At 41.2% G+C, this 21837-nt stretch overlaps 1 pseudogene; it reads right to left on the bottom strand.

Moving 5' to 3' along the window:
• LOC101108905 (FUN14 domain-containing protein 1-like) overlaps positions 1-21837 on the bottom strand; it is a 28864-nt pseudogene that overhangs the window by 1356 nt on the left and 5671 nt on the right.

Here is a 21837-nt window from a genome sequence, read left to right as displayed (position 1 = left end):
TCTGCAAAATTTCAGATGGCAAAATGCTAAGCTGTGGGTCTGGTATTGTCCAGCTAGGTATTTCTTGTCATCCTGGAAAATGTGCCATTGAGAAATGTTGAGATCATCTTGTCACCACCACTTCTCAGAGGTGACCCCACCATGACAGAACATTCATATCCTGAAGATTCAAGGCCTAGCAAAAAGCTTCCCACAAATCCACCAGATATCACAAGGTTCTGTTTGACAAGTTCTGTTGCTGATTTCAGGTGCTGCCTTATTTGCTCATTTCTTCATCTGTTCTTTGGCTTTGTTTATGCCTTTAACTCCCTTCCAGTTGATCTACACACAGCCACTATGGCTGGCAATCTGAAGGAGAAGAAAGCCACCACCTACTGCAGTTGCTGCAAGTTTTCCAACTTTCTAGAACAAAAATCCCACACACCTGTCACTCACTTCATCCATTACAATCTGGGTGGCTACTGAGTGATTTTCTACCACAGGTCCAGAACTGTGGCCAAACACTGGATTCCACCAGTGGTGTCTTTTTACATACTCAGTTAAATCTAACATGTCATAAAAATCATCATCACTTTCATATTCTTTGGGAGGGGAGTTCTGGGCCCTATTTTTAAATTATTAAATATTTCAGTCATATAAAAAGTATATATTATAAGAAAATTAACACTATGTGCCAACTTTTCAGCTTAGAAATAAATTACAAATATAAGGAAAACCCATGGATATAACCCCTATCAAATTAGTGTTCTTCTTTCTCAGAAGTATCCTCCATCTCGAATTTGGTGCTTATCACTACCATGGAAGTTTTCAAAACCTTCTATTTCATATGTATGTAACATAAGCTATATACAGTATTGTTTTATATGTTTCTTAATTTTTACAAGTGTATCATACCATACTTATCCTTCAGCTAGCTTTTGTTGTTCAGTATTATTTTCGGTATTTATCTGTGTGGCTACAAGAAGCTTTCATTTATTTATTTAACTGCTGGATAGTATTCCTTGGGCTTCCCTGGTTGCCCAGCGGTAGAGTCCGCCTGCCAATGTGGGTGACGCAGATTCAGTCCCTGGGTGGAGAAGATCCCCTGGAGAAGGAAATAGAAAGCTGATTCCAGTGTTCTTGCCTGGGAAATCCCATGGACAGAGGAGCCTGGCAGGCTACAGTCCTTGGAGTCACAAAAGAATTAGACACAAGTTAGTGACTAAACAACGGCGATAAGCTAGAGATGTAAATTTAAGTTATTATCATAATTTTTCTTGTATTTTCCTCTAATGGTGTTACACTTTTGCTTTTCACCTTTACTTCTTTAATCCACTTGGAATTAACTTTTTGTTTAGTGAGAGAAAAGGATTTAATGTCCCCCCTAAGGGAAGCCCATTGTCCCCCAGCGGCATTAGTTACATAGTCCAGCATTTTCTCTACTGGTTTGAAATATCAGACGCCAGATTTAAATAGCAGAGGTCTGTTTGTGGGTTCTAGTCTTTTAAATTAGTCAATCTGATCATCCCTATGCAAATACCACACTTACCTAATGTTGCTGTTTTTCAGTCACTCAGTCATGTCTGATTCTTTGCACAACCCCAGGGACTGCAGCACGCCAGTCTCCTCCGTCCTCCACTATCTCTCAGAGTTTGCTCAAATTCACGTCCATTGAGTAGGTGATGCTCTCTAACCATCTCATCCTCTGCTGCCCCCTTCTCCTTTAGTCAGAGCTTAATGTAAGGAAAGAAATAACTCCAGGTATTCTAAGCAGGAAGGAATTTAGCACATTGATGCTCGATGTACGATGCTCACAAAACTGTTGGAAAGACTGAAAGAACAGGAGTCAGAAGGTGCCACTGAACTTGTTGGATGAAGAACATACCGCTGTGGTTATAATCAAGAGGTCCAGAAGCTGCTGATCCCACTGTCATAACTGTCAACACCACCCACATATGGCCCAAAGCTTCTGAGAACAAGGCTGTAGCTGCTACTTATAACTTTCTTAATCAACTACCCTTTCCATGTTGTTTCTGTCAATCAGCACCTAGCTGGTTTGGGTTCCTGGTGGAGAGGCCCAAACCTTTATTCCTGAAGGAGCTAGCCTTTAGGGGTTCTGTCTGCACTGGGGGTGCTCCAATCTTCCATCAGCTCTACCCTAGTCATGGAGCTACCGTGAGGCACCCCAGAAGATCCCCTGCTCTCATTGCAAAGCAACCACTTTGTTTCACCCCAGCTGGTACAAGAACCCCTTTGCCCGTTGATTCAGTGGCATTAAGGATATAAAAGTTTCCTAGGAATTAATACCTCTAAACCAGAATCTAAGTTTAGAGAGATGAGAAGCAAGAAAAACGTTGAAGTTGGTCAGTATGTGTAACAGTGAGAGAAATAGGGGCTTCTCCACTGGCTCAGTGGTAAAGAATCCACCCGCAAAGAAGGAAATGTGAGTTCAATCCCTGGGTCGGGAAGATCCCCTGGAGGAGGGCATAGCAATCCACTCTCGTATTCTTGCCTGGAAAATCCCATGGGTAGAGGAGCCTGGTGGACTGTAGTCCTTAGGGTTGCAAAGAGTCAGACACGACTGAAGTTACTGAGCACACGTGCACATACATGAGAAAATTCAACCCGACATACACTTCTTAGTACCTAGACCCATACATTTTGGCTATAGGAATAGTATCTCCAACCATGGCTCTCTCAGTCAGTCTTACAAGACAGCACCCCAAACTCACAAAGTATCATCTCCCAGCTGGCTCTGTAGTAGAATCTTCATTAGACCCTTCTATCATTTCATAATAGAATACATGTTAAGACTGCTGAATCCTATGAGCCTGAACCCACTGCTTCACTTCTTTTGGTGTGTAATTTGGATGGGAGAGATACAGTATGGCTTATCATAATGGTGAAGAAGGCACTTGATAAGTTCATGGATGAGGGGGCTGACAGAAGCATTATGGGCAGAGAAGGCAAATCTGGAGCCAGAAAAAATGTCTATTCAAGTGAGGCAAAGCACAGCCTCTCCATGATGGAAGGGATCGCTATAATCAGCCTGTCTTAGCTGATTCCCTCAGGTACAGTATCATAGGCTCATTATTGGTCTGAGCTGTTGGCAGATTATCCTCAGGAAGTATATGGTAGCCAGATCTACTTTGGTGAGAGAAAAATCTGTTTTGTTGCATAATTTCCAACCTGTGCCCATAGCTACTGTATTAAGAGTTCTCTCTCTGTCTCCTGAGCAGTTTGATAGAGAATGACTGACATTTAAAGACGCAGGTGATCCCAGCCACCTCATTATTGAGACTTCTTGGAACTCTTTGGTGACTGAGCATTTACCAATCCGTAGTTTTGTTGATTGTCCCTATTGTATCCTTGATTTCTAATTTTAACTTTTACAATTATTATTTCTGTCCATCTGCTTCGACTATAGGGGAGGTTTTGTGACTTCTTTTTTTTTGGTAATTTCTTGAGTTGGAACTTAGCTTTTCGTTTCTTTTTCTTCTTTTCTAATGTATTAAGACAATAAAGGACTATTCTAATGCTATGTTAGCTATATCTTACCTATTTTGAACGTATGTTTTCTTTATTATTCAGTCTAAATATTACCCAGTTTCCAATTTTAGTTACACTTCAATTTTTTTCATGAATTTCCAACTATATGGGAATTCAATATTTTTTTATTATTGCTATCTAAATTAATTGCTTGCGTGCAGAGAAAAATGGCCTGTATAACACATTCTTTTTAAAAAGTTGGAGCATATTTACTTTACGATGTTATGTTAGTTTCTGCTGTACAGCAAGTGAATCAGCTTTGTGTGTACGTATATCCCCTCTTTTTTGAATCGTCTTCCCGTTTAGGTCACCACAGAGCCCTGAGTAGAGTTCCCTGTGCTATGGGTAACACCAATTCTTTTTATTTGTTGAGATTTGGTTTGTGGTCCAATATGTGGTCAGTTTTGGAAAGGTTCTGTATATTTTTAAAACACAGTGTATTTCCTAATTGTTATATAAAGATTTGTGTTATTCAAATCTCCTATGTCTTTACTAATTTGTGTCTACCAGTGTGCCAGTTACTAGAGAATTATAATTTTAAATCTCCAACTATTATGGTAAATTTATAAATTTCTTATTATAGCTTTGTTTTATGTATTTAAGTCAGCACATAAAAGTAAATGCTATATCTTCCTGGTAAACTTGTTTTCATGATTCTATAGTGATTACATTTTAAAAATCTTAAGGTCTAACGAATTGTGGTAAGATAGGCACACCATAGACTTACCATGTTAAGCATACAGTTTGGTGGCATTAAGTACATTCCACTGTTGTGCAATTACCACCAGTCTCCATCTCTAGAACTTTGCCATCATCCATCACAAACTGAAAATTTGTACCTATTAACCAATAACTTCCTATTATCCTCTCCCTGAAGCCCACAGTAACCACTTTTCTATGTATCTTAAAGCTGATTTTGTCCCATCTTAATATAGTAATATCAGCTTATTCGGTATTTTTCCCATTCTTTTAATCTCAAACATTCTATGTCATTATGATATACAACAGCACATAACTAAATTTTAAAATCCAGTCTGACAATCTCAGTCTGTTAACTGTTGATGTTAGTCCATTTATATTTGATGAACTTACTAATAACTTTTGTTGTATATGTACCAGATTATTTTGTGCTTATATTTTTTCAGTGTCTCTCTTGTTGCTTTGTATGAAGTTGATGAAAGTTTTGAAAATTTTTCCTCTTCTCCTTTAAGAATTTGAAAGTTGTATATTCTATTTCTATTCTTTCCATGATTATTCTTATTTTTAAACAGTAATCTTATTGGCCTAAGCAATATCCCTATTGTCCTCCCAAATTACCCAAGAAACTTGGAACTCTAATTCTGATCGTATCGCTCTCATTTTATACGTTATTGCTGTCCAGTATTACAACACCCCTTATTTTTATATTCCCAAATTAGTCACTATTACTATTGTTTGCCTAGTCAATGCTTGTTTAGATATACCACGTTTTCAGTGTCTTTACTCATCGAAACTATTCTCACAATTCTTATTTTTATCTCACTTCCTCCTCCTGGGTTGAAATTTTCTTTAGGAAATTCCCTAAAGAAAATGTCTTTAGTGGGAGGTCTATTTGTGTTAAGAAACCTGCTGTGTTTGTCTGGAAATTTATCTATTTCATGCTTACTCTTGAATGATAGTATAGCTGACTAAAGAATTCATGCTGCTACTTAAAAAAAAAAAAAGAATTCATGCTGAAAAATTTAAGACTTTAGAACTTTGAATACACTTTTTCTTGTTATCTAGTCTCTTTTGTGGCTTTCAGAAAGTCTGCCATGAATAAAATTGTTACTTTGAAGATAATGTGTCTTTCTCTCTGTTTGCTTTTTAAACTTTTCTCACTGTAGTTGGAATTGAATAAAACATTCATAGCAAGGTATATGAGTATGGATGTAGTTTAATCAATCCTGCTGAAGATTTCTGCAATCTTAATCTGAGGACTCAAGTCTTCAGTTAATTCTGGCACACTCTCAGCCATAATCTCTTTGATAAAACGTGTCCTCCTCCCAGGCTCTTTATTCTCTCCTCCAGAACTACTATATGTTGGACCTTCTTAGTCTCCAACTCACCTTATAGTCTCTAATATATTCTAACTCTTTATCTCCTGCATTACCTTCTGAACAATTTCCTCAGCTCTCTCCTCTAGCTTTGTAATTCTGTTTTTACTTATACCTGAGCACCGAAGAATTGATGCTTTTGAACTGTGGTGTTGGAGAAGACTCTTGAGAGTCCCTTGGACTGCAAGGAGATCCAACCAGTCCATTCTGAAGGAGATCAGCCCTGGGATTTCTTTTGGAAGGAATGATGCTAAAGCTGAAACTCCAGTACTTTGACCACCTCATGCGAAGAGTTGACTCATTGGAAAAGACTTTGATGCTGGGAGGGATTGGGGGCAGGAGGAGAAGTGGACGGATGGCTGGATGGCATCACTGACTCAATGGATGTGAGTCTGAGTGAACTCCGGGAGTTGGCGATGGACAGGGAGGCCTGGAGTGCTGCGTTCATGGGGTCGCAAAGAGTCGGACATGACTGAACGACTGAACTGAACTGAGATTTCTTTTTATTCACCTACTTAGTTTCTTTTTTAAACTTAAAAAAAATTGAAGTGCATCACATATGTAGAAGTGGACACAAAAAAATGTATTGTTGAATTAATTATTATAGTTACAGTAACAGATCAAGAAATAGAATGTTGCCAAATCCCAGGTGCCCTCCCTCTACATCTTCCCAATCACACTGTCTTCCTCTCCACTAGAGGTAACCACAATCCTGATTTTCATGGTAATCTCTGTCTTGTATTTAAAAAAAAAAAAAAAAGCTCTACCACCTAAGTATGTATTCCTAAACAATACAGATTAGTTTCATTTGTTTTCAAACATTATAAAATAAATACTGTATGTAAAATTTTCTGTCCTTGTCTTTGGACCAATATTATACACTAAATATCTACCTACTTTATCTGTGGCTCATTCATTTTCGTGTGTATGTTTATGTACTATTCTACTGTCTAATATACCAAATATTTAACTATTCTACTACTATGAACATCTCGTTGTTTTCCATTGGGGCTATTATGAACAATGTTGCTAAGAACATTATGGTTCAAGTATACTGGTACATATAGATGTGCATTTTTGTAGGTTATATACTTAGAAAAGAATTCCTGAGTCCTAAGATATGCATACCTTCAAACTTATCTGACTTTATTTATCTAAATAAAGTCAGCCACTGTTTCCACTGTTTCCTCACTTATTTGCCATGAAGTGATGGGATCAGATGCCATGATCTTACTTTTCTGAATGTTGAGCTTTAAGCCAACTTTTTCACTCTCCTCTTTCACTTTCATCAAGAGGCTTTTTAGTTCCTCCTCACTTTCTGCCATAAGGGTGGTGTCATCTGCATGTCTGAGGTGATTGATATTTCTCCCGGCAATCTTGATTCCAGCTTATGCTTCCTCCAGTCCAGCGTTTCTCATGATGTACTCTGCATACAAGTTCAATAAGCAGGGTGACAATATACAGCCTTGACGTACTCCTTTTCCTATTTGGAACCAGTCTGTTGTTCCATGTCCAGTTCTAACTGATGCTTCCTGACCTAGTCCATTCAATAATTTGTAAGGACTTAGTTCCTTGATTTCTTCCTGTTTAAAATCCCCAGGGAGATATTTTTTTCAGTCCTGAATCCTGACTCATACAATGACTCTTGTACATCACATAATCTAAGATGATATCAAAGGTAAGAAGCACCATTATTTTACTGAATTAAGAAAGCCATTACTGCAATTAAACTAAGACAAATACTTAATCGACACAGAAATTTTTGCTATCTATTAAAGAATTAGTTCAGACTTCAGACGTAGGTTTTATAGTTTATTACTTGTGTATTCATTAGAAAAAAATAGGAAATTCCCTGGCGGTCCAGTGGTTAGGACTCCATGCTTTCACTCCCAAGGACCTGGGTTCCATCTGTGGTTGGAGAACTAAGATCCCACAAGCTGCACAGTGCAGCAAAAAGAGAAGAAATATATATATAAGGGGAATAAATGAATTAAGGCACTTCTAAAACGTCTTCACATTTGGAGTCCATATATTCTGAATGCTTTTAAAATGCCATGCATTTGCATGTAATGGCATCCTCTGTGATCTCAAGGGCATTTCCCAAGAGTGCCCCGCATGGCCTCCAGAATTTGTTCAATGTTGCTGTTATATTTCTCAGCTAAAGAATTCCTATACCATGCCCCACTAATAAAAAATTGAATCCCAAAATGGCATGAAGGGAAGCAAAAATACACACACACACACACACACACATCATAGGAGAATGTGTTTTCACATGTTGCAATTGTTTTCCAGACCAGAACCCAGACCAAGATAAACTTCTTTGTTCTTTCCCTTTACTAAGGAACGCATATATTAGTTGGAGTACAGTTGTTTTATAATTTTTTTCAGGGAGTAGATATTTTTGTTTGTTTGTTTGTTTGTTTTTAAGATATTTTTTCTAATCTTCCTTTTTATTTGGGCCAAATTTTGATTCCTAATCTAATACAACCATTAAAATCCTAAAAAAAAAAAAATAACAATAGTGGGTATTGACTGGAGAAATGGAATACAAATTACTTAATCTAATTAAACATATCAAATTGGAAGAAATAAGTAAACCTAAATAATTCTAAAGTTTGTATTTGTTCCTGTATTTATAATATTTCTTTATATTCCTGTATTTATAATATTTTAAAATTAACATTCTGATTGGTGTTTAGCTTTAAGAACAAAACAAACAAACAAAAGAAAAACAATCCTTTGATTACCAGGATCAGCAATCACTCCTAAATACACTGGAGAAGAAGCTTCAGGATCAGTTCTCACCATTTATTGTTCAAGTTTTCAGTTCTCTTCTTATTTTTGGTCCCTTAGGAGAATTTTCTTTCTAACAAGTTCAGCTACATGTATTTTTTAACTTATATTTTATCCAGTATTTCTAAGTGGTTTATAGTAAAGCATTTTTACTTGCTATAATGCTGGAAAGAAAAGCCCATCTCATTAATATGTTCTACAAAATTTCCATTTAACAAATGAGAAAATTAAGTCTCAAGGAGATTAAATCATTTCCCAAAGCTTACACGGATAACAAATGGTAGAACCAAGTTTAAACCTGAGGTCTTGAACTTCCTTGTTGACTCAGTGGATAAGAATCTTCCTGCCAAAGCAAGGGACACGGGTTTTATTCCTAGCTGGGGAAGATTCCACATGCCTCGGAGCAATTAAGCCCTTGCACCACAGCTACCGAGCCCACAGGCTCAATAAAATTTCTAGAAGAGAACATAGGCAAAACATTCTTTTACATAAATCATAGCAATGTTTTCTTAAGCTATTCTCCAGAAATTATGGAAATAAAAACAAAAATAAAAAATAAACAAAAGCTAATCAAACTTATAAGCTTTTGCACAGCAAAGGAAACTATCAACAAAATGAAAAGACAACCTACAGACTAGGGGAAAATATTTGCAAATGATGAAACCAAAAGAGCTTAATTTTCAAAATATGCCAACAGTTAATACAAGTCAATACTGGGGAAAAAAAGAAAAAAAAAAAAACAACACCTAACAACCCAATCAAAAATAGACAAAAGAATCTAAATAGACATTTCTCCAAAGAAGACATACAAATGGCCAGTTAGACATGACAAGATGCTCAACATTGTTAATTGTTTGAGAAACGCAAATCAAAACTACAATAAGGTACCACCTCACACTGGTCAGAATGGTTATCATTAAGAAGTCTACAAATAATAAATCCTGGGACTTCCCTTGTGGTCCAGTGGTTAAGAATCCACCTGCCAATGCAGGAGACACGAGTTTGATCCCTGGTCCGGGAAGATTCCACGTGCATTGGGACAACTAAGCCTGAGTGCCACAGCTATTGAGCCCATGCTCTAGAACCTGATAGCCCCAACTCCTGAAGGCTGAACTGTCTAGAGCTTGTGCTCACAAGAGAAGCCACCACAATGAGAAACACTCGCATTGCAGCTAGAGAGTAGCCTCTGCTCGCTACAACTAGAGAAAGCCCACACACAGCAACAAAGACCCTACACAGCCAAAAATAAATTAAACAAATAAATTTTTAAAAATAAATGCTGGAGAGAGTGTGCAGCAAAGGGAACTCTCCTGCACTGTCGGTGGGAATGTAAACTGGTGCAGCCAATATGGAAAACAGTATAGAGGTTCCTTAAAACACTAAAAATAGAGTCGCCATATGATCCAGCAATCCCACTCTTCAGCATATATCTGGAGAAAAAGCTAATTCAAAAAGATACATTCACCTCAGTGTTCATAGCAGTACTATTTACAAGAGCAAAGACATGAAACTAACCTAACTGTCCACCAACAAGGGAACAGATAAAGAAGATGTATACACAACAGAATACTGTTCAACCATAAAAAAGATTGAAAGAATGCTATTTGCAGCAACGTGAATGGACCTAGAGATTATCATCCAAAGTGAACTAAGTCAGAAAGAGAAACAGAAATGCCCTGTGATATCACTTACACATGGAATCTGAAATATGACACAAATGAATGTTATGAAACAGAAACAGACTCACAGACATAGAAAATAAATTTATGGTTGCCAAAGGAGAAAGCGGGTGAAGGAAGATAAAACAGGAGTTTAAGATTAGCAGATACAAACCACTATATATAAAATACGGAGAAGGCAATGGCACCCCACTCCAGTACTCCTGCCTGGAAAATCCCATGGACGGAGGAGCCTGGTGGGCTGCAGTCCATGGGGTCGTGAAGAGTTGAACACGACTGAGCAACTTCACTTTCACTTTTCACTTTCATGCATTGGAGAAGGAAATGGCAACCCACTCCAGTGTTCTTGCCTGGAGAATCCCAGGGACGGGGGAGCCTCATGGGCTGCCGTCTATGGGGTCGCAGAGTCGGACCCGACTGAAGCGACTTAGCAGTAGCAGCAGCAGCAGCATATATAAAATAAATAAACAACAAAGTCCTACTATATAGCACAAGGAATTATATTCAATATCCTGTAATAAACCATAAAGGAAAGAATATGAAAAGCATATATATATAAAACTGCATAACTTTGCTGTACACCAGAAACTAACACAACACTGTAAATCAACTACAATTAAAAAATCTTTTAGAACAAAAAACAAACCACAGTGGAATGTTGATGAATTTTTGAATGTTATATTTTAAAAACTATACTTCTGGAGACTTCCCTCGTGGTCCAGTGGTTAAGAATCTGCCTTGCAATGCAGGGACACAGGTTCGATCTCTGTTGGGGGAACTAAGATCCCACCTGCCTCGGGCAACTAGGCCAGTGTGCTGCAAATAAAGGGCCTGCAAACCACAACGAAAGATCCTGCATGACACAACAGAGAGTCTGCAACTATGACCTGATGCAGCCAAATAAATTAAAATAAATCAAATTATACAAAAATAGACTTCTGGGCTTGAAAGGCACCTGAAAAGGGGCATCTTGTCCATCCCCCTGCCTCCAGGCAGAACCACCCTCCAACCATTATTCACAATCTTTGCTAGATGATAATTTCCCTGGGATCTAAGGTGCTATAGAAGACAAACTATAAATTCTTTTAGTCAAGCTCAGGCTTAGTGAGTCTCCCTGGCAGGGTTTTCTCCCTTGTCTGAACTCATTCTCTCCTTGTGCACCTTCAGTCATTCCTATTCACCAGGGAGAGACAAAAGAGCTTTCCTTGTCCTCTTCAAAATAGCATCTCTGCCCTCTCCCCATTACCCAGTAACTGCAATTGCAAGCCCCTATTGAATCACTCAGATCCTTTAAGCTTTTCCTTCTTTCTTCCTTTTTGGTCATGAATTTTTTTCTTCGCTATTACTCCTGGTGAGTTATCTCCCATTAATGATGCTGACATACAGAACACAGATAAAGTGCTTTATAAATGCTAAATAATCACACAGGCTTAGCTTTGTGATACAGGTTATCTCAGACTGTTGTGTTATGGGATCAGCACCCTGCTGGCATTCAGGATGAAGTTTACCAGCTGCAGACTTTATTTATTTACTTATTTTTTTTTGCAATGGAATATTATGGCAAGTGTCAGGGCTCTAATAGGAGCCTTCAAAAAAAAGAGTGTGCTATTATTTGCTGGTCTGTATGTTCGACATGCATAACTATGTGGATCTTTAAAGTATGCTAACAAAGGTCCGTCTAGCCAAGGTTTTTCCAGTGGTCATGTATGGATGTGCAAGTTGGACTGTGAAGAAAGCTGAGCACCAAAGAATTGATGCTTTTGAACTGTGGTGTTGGAGAAGACTCTTGAGAGTCCCTTGGACTGCAAGGAGATCCAACCAGTCCATTCTAAAGGAGATCGGTCCTGGGATTTCTTTGGAAGGAATGATGCTAAAGCTGAAACTCCAGTACTTTGGCCACCTCATGCGAAGAGTTGACTCGTTGGAAAAGACTGATGCTGGGAGGGATTGGGGGCAGGAGGAGAAGGGGACGACAGAGGATGAGATGGCTGGATGGCATCACCGACTCGATGGACATGAGTTTGGGTAAACTTTGGGAGTTAGTGATGGACAGGGAGGCCTGGCATGCTGCAATTCGTGGGGTCGCAAAGAGCGACTGAACTGAAGTGAACTGAATAGGTTTTCAGAATGTGGCTGCTCTGGGAGACCAGAGCAAAGTCTTTGCGTTCGATATTAATCAGGATAGAGGTAGAGAGAGATCCAGAGAGAAGAGGGCCTGAACACCAGTTCTGGAGGAAATGGGCACACATCCGTAACACAGACACTCAATCTACTTAAAATGTTAAAAAAAAAAAAATGTTTTGACTACATAGTGCCAAATGGCCAACATAACTGATTTTTTCATTGACTTAACTAAAGCATTCCATCGTGTAACTGCAGTCAGTCTCCAGCATTTGGGCAGAACAGGTGACTATAGACCTAGTCATTCTCAGGTTCATTATGTGACACCAACGCAGCTGTTAAAAAATGAAAATTTCAGTCATTAACCCCTGACAATATCAAAAGCCCTCACAATATCAAAAAAAATAAGTTTTGCCATTAGAAAACAGAACTAAAAAATTATTGGGACATTTTGTGGACAACTATGGTCATCTTCTGATCTTCTTTTTCACCAAACTTTCTGGCCACTTGGATAACACGGCATATGTGATATATGTGCATTCTGACGATAGCTAAGAGGAAGCTTAGAGTTTTTAAACAACTTTCACACTTAATGGATGAAGAAACAGAGTCAGAGAGAAAGTAGATTACCAAAGGACAGTCTGCTATTAGGTGAGAGGCATGGACTAATAGTTCATATATCTTTACTCCTACAGGGTCCAGTGCACTTTCCTCTGCAGCACACATGCTAGTGCCAGTTAGATACTGGACTGATTTTTTGTAGTTCGTTCAAAAAAAAAAAATTAGGCACTATGTGACTTGAAGTAGTTGGTTAGCTGATATTCTTTTTTATAGACAAAAAAAATAGATAAGATGATTTAAACACCATTTAAAGTCTACTATTCTTTTAAGTTTTTCTATAGTATGTGAAATGGGCAGCAGTTAATAGCACTTGTGTCTCTGTGCGGATCTGAAATGGTGTATCTTCACATCTGTGCTCTTCTAATACAGATATACATATATTAGAAACACATATACAGATATATATATGAGAATGTTATTCAGCATGTGTGTATGAAGGGGTCAGTGTTACACTTTCTTCCATGGGATATACACTTCTCAAGCTCCTTCAGCTAATCTATTGCACTACTATATTTGTTGGTGCGTCTTCTGCCTCCTTTTTCTAAAGGGTTCCAGAAGAAACACAAGCAGGCCATATAAAGACAAGTACCTGCAGCCCTAAACACACTGATGGAGACACAGACAGGCGCATGCTACCTCACATTCCCTAGCTCCTCCCTGGATGCTCCTGCAGTAGCTAGAAGACATTATTGCTACTTCAGGCTGGAACTGGGGAAGCAGCTTGCTTTTTCTGTTTACCCCTCTGTTGCTAACCGAAGATGACTGCATTGCCCTCCTTTGCTTGGATTTTACTTCTTTCTGAAAGGTAGCCAGGGCAAAATCTTCCTCCCTTGTCAGCATTATGGCCACACACGCTTTTACCCAGAAATTCAAGTTCGGCCCATCTTTTCCTGCCAGCTTTATAATTCAACAGCTTCTTAGCCTCTTCTCCCGTAACTTCCTGTTGCAGAATTTCTGCTCAACCGGACTCCTGCACTCTGCACACCAACACAGTCTCCAGTCTCTAAATTGCACAAGCCATTGCCCAGCCTGGGGCACAAGCTGTTCTCCACATCTGCCCTCAGCCCCATCTCAGCTCTGAGCGACCTCCGCTCCTTGAGGAGTCTTCTCTGGCAGATTCCTCCAGCCTCTCTTCAGCTCCTGCTCCTCCTCCTCCTCCCTGTGCGTGGATGTCTCTGTCATCTCCTCTGTCTCTCAGCCTTCTCCTCTTTTCTTGCTGGGTCCAGAGCCGGTGTTCCACCTCTGCGCACAGATTGGATAAGTCTCCCCTGTGCAGGAAACCAACCTCATCTCTTGTGGTGTCCCCACCCCCAGGGTGGGCAGTGCCTTGCTCTCCATAGGGGTGTTGATTGACAGACTGGCTAGGGTAGAAGCTCAGCCTTGATACCCCTCCTATCTCTTTTCTCATTTAATTTGATGTGTTTGGCATTGGTTGCTTGAGAGGTATTTTTGAGGAGGAGAGGAGTGCCGGAGGCCTTCTTCCTGTTCTTTCCCTTCCCGAATAGACTAGTATTTCAACCTGACAGCTCCCAGCCAGTCCTCTGGTGATGGGGCACTGAGGGTTCCCTTTCCTGATGTTTTCGTTCTAAAGTCTTTGCCAGGGTCATGTTGTTGAAGACTGCCAAGTGACGGCAGCCCCTGACCCTGCTACTGAACCTACACATTTTACAGGTACTACCGTTGTCAGTAAATTATAGAAACCAACAGCAAAAATGAAGGGGGACAAGAGGTCTTGAGAGATCATCCTGGACATGCCCCTGTCTCTGGTGTAGTACTCATCCATTTCTGCTCAGGTAAATTAGAAAAGATCTAGTATTCAAAGTGATACACAAGGAAACTGGATACATACTCTTCAATTCCCATTCCCTTGTCTAACAGCCCTCACTGTATGAAAAACATGTTTCATTAAAGAGACCTGCCTCTTCTTTTGACTGAAAGTCCCTTCCCACTTTGGCTGCTCTCAGAAAGTAGAGGATAGTGAATATAGCTTACTGTACACTTGAAAATGTGAATTAGAAGATTGGACATGATCCAGAGAAAATGGGCCAAGTGGTCATCCATGATGGATTATTCAATCTTTAACCCAATCTGCCATTCTTTCCAAAGATCAGGCTATTTTCCAGACTGTTTTAGTTGCTCTCTGTGGACATCTGAAATCCCTCCATGCTGACAATTGTAAGCAGGTTTCTTAGGTGGTAAGAAATGGTAGGCAACATTTCAATGCCTTTTGTCTACCTACATCCCACCCTATAGCTCTTCCCCTTGAGCAGGCTCAGAAAATGCCACTTAATAAAATGCACACTTAAAAGGTCTCTGTTATGCCAAGCAACTGTTCCTAAGCAGGAAGAAAATGTCATCTGGTTAATCCATCCACTCACTACAATATATCTAGATTTTTTGAAATAACCCAATGAAGGGTTGAAGTTTTCCTTTATCAGGATGTAGACAGCCCTAAAAACCTATAGCCAAGCAGGATCCACAGATAGAGTAAACTGTATCATTAACACTTCTGCACTTGGCATGCTGTTGCCGGACAGGCTTTCTCCCCACCTGGTGACCGCAAGGCTGGCCTGAATGCCTTGGCACTGGCTATAAAGAGGGATGCTAGTATCTCAAAAATGCCAGAGTCGGACAGGCATTTTAACTATCAGACAACTGCTGTGATTTCCATAAAAGAAGAAGTAGAATGCAAAACAGAACTGCAGAGAGGAAAGGGCCCAGTTCCTAATATTGGAAAGGGCCCCAAACCAGGAATTCATTCTCTGTGAATGAGCCTAGTCTACAATCTAGGCAAGATGATGGGAGAAGTTTGGGTGAACTAATTCAAAACAATGTATTCTCCTTACCTTTGGAGAAATGTTTACATACCAGCCATTTTTGCAGGAAACCAGTGGGGGCCATTTCTACACAACCTAGTGAATGAATGGTGATTCTTTACTCAAATTTGGAAACACATCAGACTAATAATTCAGAAAATCTACTTAAAAATCATAAATTGTCTAGACCTCCATTCTCTTGTCTATATATCCAATTAAGTAACTAATGGCCAAAGTTCTGCTTCATTTGGTGCTGTGTACCATTACAGCAGCCTTGATCCGGTTAGTTTATCTAAACTCAAAGTCACTGGACATTGTTCAAACCAATCCCCCACTATCTCCACCTCTCAAACCACTAGTTGATCTGAAACAGCAGCTGAGGATAGGGGGAAGGAAAAACTCATGCTAAGTAATAAGTCAAAACTACCCCCTCCTTCCCTCTATAGATATCTAGACTGAAGCAATCCTGAATTAGGGAGAGGAGAAGATATCACATTCAATCAAACTCAGGATACAATCAAACTTGAAGATACAACAGACTGGATATTCTAATTACAGATTTGAAATTGTATATATGACTTGAAGTTGTTATCAGACTGTCACCTAAGAAGAGGCAGAAGAATCTTGGAGCCTCTTGGAGTTTTAACCCCAGTAAAGGTGACCTAACATCCATTGACATTTATAAGGGACGATTTTGTTTTTAAAGAGCATGTCAGTCAATAATAAAATCCAAAATGTACAGTGGATCAAACACAATAGATTATTTCTCCCTTGGGTAAGGTCCTAGGCAAATGATACCTGTCAGTGGGCAGTTCTCCACAAGTGATTCAATGAGCCAGGCTCTTCCCTTGAGAATCTCCACTGTTCCCTAGGGCCTCAAGATTAGCATCAAACAGAAGAAGGAGACAGAAAGCATTGGGGGAGGGGATGGGGGCACATCCACTTATTAAAAGCTTTGGCTAGAAAATGGCATTCCATTAACAAAAACTTAGTCACGTGGCCACATCAAAATGCAAAGGAAACTGGGGAATGTAGTCCAGCTGTGAAGAGCTACCAGATTTGGGGGAAATAATTGCTATAGAGACCAACCTGGAAAATCCTCAAGAAGAACCAATGGTTCTAAAGCACCTTTGTAAAAATACTTCTTTCTTCAAAAGAGCATCATTCTCCAAAGAGATCTTTTTTCCCAGATGGCATGTGTTGGTGAATGCGGGAGAGAAAAGATGGGGAGGAAAAGAGAGGACTCCTGGGAAAGAACAGAGGGTACGGCAATCAGGTGGCCATGCAGATGGACAGGGTCCTGCAGCTTGCCTACCCAGACCCTCCACTCACAAGAGACTGGGTTCTTCTCCCATGGAACTTCTGGCCTCTTGTGTAATGAAGATGTGCCTGAAACCCCTAGGTCTTGGGAAGTGTGGAAGAGAACACAACCCTAAAAAACTTTTTGTTATTGAAAAGAATCCAATACAGCTTAACACTGGACACAGAGGCCATAAAAATCCAGTGAAAGCAGAAGAACTGCCCGGTCTTTGAACCCTAAACAAAATCATATTTGACACGAGGGTAATTCCAAAACTGGATTTAAGTTTTTTTTTTTTTTTTAAATGCTTCATTCTGGTAGGATCAGAAGACACATCTGGCAGAGATGAGGTCATCTCAAGAAGAGTTTGAATATTTACAATTAAAAACAAAAAAACACTTGCCTCTCTTGGCGTCTCACTCCTGATGGGAGCAAACAGCTTCTTCACTGGATTTATCACCTAAGGCAAAGTTTCCAGCAACTTGTTATCTAAATTTCAAGCCTCTGGCTCGCTATTAAAAAATAAAAGGGTATCTCCGTTCTTCCCTAGATGTTCCATTCTGCAGAGACACTCATTACCTTATTCATGTATGTGGGAAGAGAACGTTTTCCTGTTCCCCTAGTTTCGCTGGGGTTTTATGTTAAGCACCCTTCCCCGCTGGGTTTCTTGAAATAATCTGGAAGTCACGCAGGAAAAACACACTGAGGGAGACGGGGGGGGGGGGGGGGGGGGGGGGGGGGGGTGTCTGTCAAATCCCAAAGCAAAGAGCAGCGGAGGCTTTCTAAGTAAAATGAAACGGACTTAGGGAGGAAAGAATTCGTTAGTGTAGACACTTAAGGGTTGGATTTACTCCGGGTTCCCCGCAACGCCGTGATAGAGTAGAACGTCGTTTCTGGGAGTTCCAAAGCTGCGAACTGAGGTCTTCGGAGGCGTCGGGGGTTCGAAGGCGTGGAGGACCTGGGGTTCCCGGTGCTGCACCCCGCGGAGGCGGGAGATGAGTACCCGCCCGCAGCGGCTGAAGCTTGCACACTGCCTGGACAAGGAGGCGAACTTCTGGAAAAACGGTTTTGAGGAGCCATCAGTCCTGGAAGGGCGAATGCGGTTAAGTGATTCGGTCCCCTGCAGTGAAGGTGCTTGGCGGCCTCGGCTTCTGGGAAGGGCGGGAGGCGCTGGGCGGATGCCGGGCCCTAGTGAAGCGCGCATACACACAAGGTCCGCTAGGAATGTTTGGAAACACGTTTCTCCCCATTCGAGGATTTTTTTTTCCCCTCTTCTTTAAATCTGCTCCCCTCAAAAAAACAAAGGTGTGAATGGGTAGATGCCACCTGGTCTGGGAACTGAGGTTGTGACTCGTGCAGATTTCGTTTGGTTCAGGCTGAGAAGAAAAGGGTCTCCAGGCCCCAGGCTGGGAGCGGGGACGTCTGTCTGAAATTGTGCAAACCGTCTGGGGCTCCTTCGAGAGGGGCGCGCGACCCCGGCTGCCCAAAGACTCAGGAAGTTCCATGGAAGTAGGTGTCGGGACCGCTGGATCCCAGATCCCGGTGGGGGAGTCACAGCCCGCACCCCTCTAAGTCACTGCCCGGAAGGCGCGGGTCCGCACACGAGGCCGCAGGGCGGGAAGGGGAAGGATTCTCCTGCTCAACTGCGGCCATTCTCTGCGCCTGATTTCATCAGTTCTCCAGGGAAGATGAGGAAGCTGTTGGGTAATTAGATAGGAAGAGAAGATTCGAAAGCAACTTGAAAAACCCTGGGAGACAAAAAAATCAAATAATTCGACTGAAGTTTAAATAAATGTCTAGAGCGAGATTATGACCCCGCCGGCTTTTCCACTGAAGACCCTCCCCCATTAGTCTGTACCCCCTGAGCTCGCTCCGTCCCCCGAGGGCAGGAAAAGGTGCCTTTTCGGCCTTGAGATGGGGGACTCCCCCCCCCACACACACACACACAGTTTTAGATTCTCGAAACTGAAGCTACCTTGTCATCAAGGCAGATTTTGAAATTTCACAGGTATGTTTCCTGTTCAAATAGCATGGCCCGCATTCTCCTGGTTCACCGTGTGGGGCGGGTCATAGACGCAAGGTTGTCCGTGGACGGTGCCGGGGGAGAGCAATACTAGAAAGCATCTTCACGATGAAATCCTGAAAACATTCTCACAACTCTTCTTCTCACCTTTGGATTGATTATTTGTGTAATTTAGGAAGAGGAGAATTCTGATTGCTTGTGGAGACTCTCCTGGATGGAGAGGAAAAAGAGAGAGGAAAAAAAAAAAGGAAAATCTAATAGAGACCAGTGCAGTGTGCTCCACAATGGTGGAACGGGTCCTTTGTGCATTTTTTCCTGGCTTAAAAGGACAGAATCTGCTTTTCCAGGGCACCAGTTCCTCTAAGGATATGGCTTCTGCTGTGATGACTAGACACATTTGTCAGAACGCATATATATATGAAAGAGAAAGTGAGCAAGAGGGAGAGAAAACATGGGTTTTCTTCTTATGTCAATGGAAAACATATTTCTTGGACGTCCAGGGTTTTTCCCAGGTTGATCGCAGCTGGGTAGGGCTAGCCCCCTCCACAAAACCCTTAGGCTGAATGCAATCGCAGAGTGAATTTGGGGCATCAACCCGCTTGAACTGGTAGATTCAGATCCATATTCCAAACTGGACAAAACATCTGAGAGATTCCTGCCTGGTTCAGAGCCTAAGGAGTGAGCCTTGGGTGGCCAGCATGCAGAAGGGAGGGAAGTCTCTTCTGTTTGCACCCAGACAGCCAGAACCCAGGGACTAATGGAGCAGTCATTTTGAGGGAAGAAGGGATGGGACTGGACTTTCTTCTTCCTAGGACAAATACGTTTGAGAAAACTTTTTCCCCCCCAAGAATGAGGAGGCTAAACTTTAAAAGGCCACTCTTACTGGCAGTGTTTGAAAAGAGAAATTTGCCACTGCTTATGAGTGATCCTGCCCCTGCTATTTGAAGGACAAAGTATTCTAAAGAAACAACTTAGTATCAGAAATTTGTAGGCCTATAGTATATATGCACTAGGTTTAGAAGTACAACTAAACCAAAACTAAACCTAAGCTAAACCGAAACATATCCAGTTGGAAGGGATATTGTCTTCATGATTTTCTACATGAACCATGCATGACTGTGCCACTTCATACATATTATATAAGCAAATGGTGACAAACATGTAAATATGCAAATGGCAACAAACACATAGCCACCCATAATTTAATACCAAGATCCCTAACATCTGAATGATTTGCTTTCCTCCTTTACCCTAAGGCCAGTTAACATTTACGAAGCTTTCCAGAAGTCTGTTCTCAGGGCTCTCTGCCTCTGGCCTCCAGCCTTTCCACCCACCCATCCACCCACCCACTTAACCCCACTTAAAAAAAAAAAAAAAAAACAGGGATTCTCTCAACTCTTTGGGAGAAAGCTTTGTAAGTGTATGATTTTTTTAGAAGACCACTTTCCTATCCCAAGACTGGACACAAGGCATAGAGAATAAGGGGAGGGGTTTCTTTCTCTATTTAGAAGGTACCCTTTCCACAGGAGAAGGCAGGCAGACAGAAAAAAGCAAAGGAAAGCTGGCTGATTCTTGGACATGGCACTGCTGGTTATCAACAAAAAATCCGCGTCCTTTCAAATAAGCACAGGAACCCCCGGAGGCGCAGGGACCAACTTCCAGGACCATTAGATCGCAGCAGCACGCCCTTGAATTCCAGGCGCCCGCGCGGACCCGCGCCTCCCCACACGCCCAGAGCTCTCTGGGATCACATTAGAGTCCGCTCTGCCCCACAGAGAAGTGTACTCACCGCTGTGCTCGGCCATCAGTGCCCACGGAGGGCACCCAAGTGCATCAGTCAAGATTATGGGTGTGAGTTGTGATTGTGACTGTCCCCTGGTTCTGCGCTGGCGCCATGGGGAGTGGAGCGGGAGCTTTTCGGCGCGGGCGCTCGTCCCGCTGTCCTCACGGCTCGGTCATTGATGCTCTGGAGTGAAGCGGCTTTCGCCAAGCTTCAGTTTAGGCGGAGTTAGTGAAATCAAATACTAAATAATTATTATGTAACAAACACAAACAAAATCAGCCTGTTAAAATTAACGGAAGAGTTCTCGAAGTCTTGGGAGCAATCCACAAAGAAAAGAGAAAGGAATTAGATGCTGCTGCCGCATTCCCGGTGGAGCCAGGCGGCAGTGATTGCTCTTACTGAGGGAACTAGCCATCCAGGCTCCAGAAGTGACCTGAATCTCCTAAAAATCTGTGCAGAGAGAAAAAATGCTCTGAAAGAACAGTGCCAACACCTGGACTCTGCCAAGTTTGGCTAGATGGCAATTTGGTTTCTGGCAGGCACGTAATTCTGCTAAGTGATGGCTGGGGTGAAACAGGTCTGAGAATTATATACTGCAAAGTTCATCCTGGATATCGTCAGACATGGTGTCTTTATTCTCTCTTAAACAGAAGGCTTTTAGCAAAATTGTTAAGAAAAAGCATTTCTGCCTTACATACATGCCTGGATACCATCTCTGCTTAATAGCTAACTGCATCAGGGAAAACGCTGGTGAGGGTGGATTATCAAACCCACGTGTCTGTGTCAATATGTTTTTACCCACCAAACCACAAGTCCCCCAGACTCCCCACACACATCTCAGCACTGGCATAAAGACAATTAAAGGCTTGGCTTTCAATTTTAAAAAAATTAAATGTGATTATGTTTCATATTCAAGGGAAATATTATTAATTTTTTTTACAAAGAGTACCTAATTAGATGGAGATGGGTATCTGAGGGTACATATCTTATGTTAATATTTATCTAAAGTTCCCTTAACATCTAACAAAGCATATATTACATATTTATTTGTTTAGTGATGATAGGTCTATAATAGATGACAGAAGTACATCTATA

This window comes from Ovis aries, chromosome 3, assembly GCF_016772045.2.
Source record: "Ovis aries strain OAR_USU_Benz2616 breed Rambouillet chromosome 3, ARS-UI_Ramb_v3.0, whole genome shotgun sequence".
Lineage (NCBI taxonomy): Eukaryota > Metazoa > Chordata > Mammalia > Artiodactyla > Bovidae > Ovis > Ovis aries.
The sequence above is the reverse complement of the archived record's forward strand: the minus strand, read 5'-3'. Positions and strand labels throughout refer to the sequence as shown.